The sequence below is a fragment of the Micropterus dolomieu genome, linkage group LG23 (genome assembly GCF_021292245.1).
Source record: "Micropterus dolomieu isolate WLL.071019.BEF.003 ecotype Adirondacks linkage group LG23, ASM2129224v1, whole genome shotgun sequence".
Lineage (NCBI taxonomy): Eukaryota > Metazoa > Chordata > Actinopteri > Centrarchiformes > Centrarchidae > Micropterus > Micropterus dolomieu.
The window spans coordinates 2,038,108-2,039,449 of record NC_060172.1 but is presented as its reverse complement, the minus strand read 5'-3'; the positions used below and the strand labels follow the sequence as shown (position 1 = coordinate 2,039,449).

Sequence of the window (1,342 nt, the reverse complement as noted above, 5' to 3'; positions counted from 1 at the left end):
TCAAAATATATGAACACATGAGTGGTGACAGCGCCCGTTCAAAACATATGAACACATGAGTGGTGACAGTGCCCCTTCAAAACATATGAACACATGAGTGGTGACAGTGCCCCTTCAAAACATATGAACACATGAGTGGTGACAGCACCCCTTCAAAACATATGAACACATGAGTGGTGACAGCGCACCTTCAAAACACATGAACACATGAGTGGTGACAGCGCACCTGTAAAACACGGTGACAGTGCCCCTTCAAAACATATGAACACGAGTGGTGACAGCGCCCCTTCAAAACATATCAACACATGAGTGGTGACAGCGCCCCTTCAACACATATGAACACATGACTGGTGACAGCGCACCTCCAAAACATATGAACACATGAGCGGTGACAGTGCCCCTTCAAAACATATGAACACATGAGTGGTGACAGCGCACCTGTAAAACATATGAACACATGAGTGGTGACAGCGCCCCTTCGAAACATATGAACACATGAGTGGTGACAGCGCACCTGTAAAACACGGTGACAGTGCCCCTTCAAAACATATGAACACATGACTGGTGACAGCGCACCTCCAAAACATATGAACACATGAGTGGTGACAGCGCACCTGTAAAACACGGTGACAGCGCACCTCCAAAACATATGAACACATGACTGGCGACAGCGCACCTGTAAAACACATTGACAATGCACCTTCAAAACATATGAACACATGACTGGTGACAGCGCACCTGTAAAACACGTTGACAATGCCCCTTCAAAACATATGAACACATGACTGGTGACAGCGCACCTGTAAAACATATGAACACATGAGTGGTGACAGCGCCCCTTCAAAACATATGAACACATGACTGGTGACAGTGCCCCTTCAAAACATATGAACACATGAGTGGTGACAGCGCCCCTTCAAAACATATGAACACATGAGTGGTGACAGCGCACCTGTAAAACACGGTGACAATGCACCTTCAAAACATATGAACACATGAGTGGTGACAGCGCCCCTTCGAAACATATGAACACATGACTGGTGACAGCGGCCCTTCAAAACATATGAACACATGAGTGGTGACAGCGCACCTTCAAAACATATGAACACATGAGTGGTGACAGTGCACCTGTAAAACACAGTGACAGTGCCCCTTCAAAACATATGAACACATGACTGGTGACAGCGCACCTCCAAAACATATGAACACATGACTGGTGACAGCGCACCTGTAAAACACGGTGACAATGCCCCTTCAAAACATATGAACACATGACTGGCGACAGCGCACCTGTAAAACATGGTGACAGCGCACCTCCAAAACATATGAACACATGAGTGGT

General features: G+C 46.6%; 1 protein-coding gene across 1 annotated transcript in view; it reads right to left on the bottom strand.

Annotated features, from left to right (window-relative positions):
* pthlha (parathyroid hormone-like hormone a) overlaps positions 1-1,342 on the bottom strand; it is a 177,551-nt gene that overhangs the window by 175,306 nt on the left and 903 nt on the right. The gene's annotated exons all lie outside the window — the stretch shown is intronic.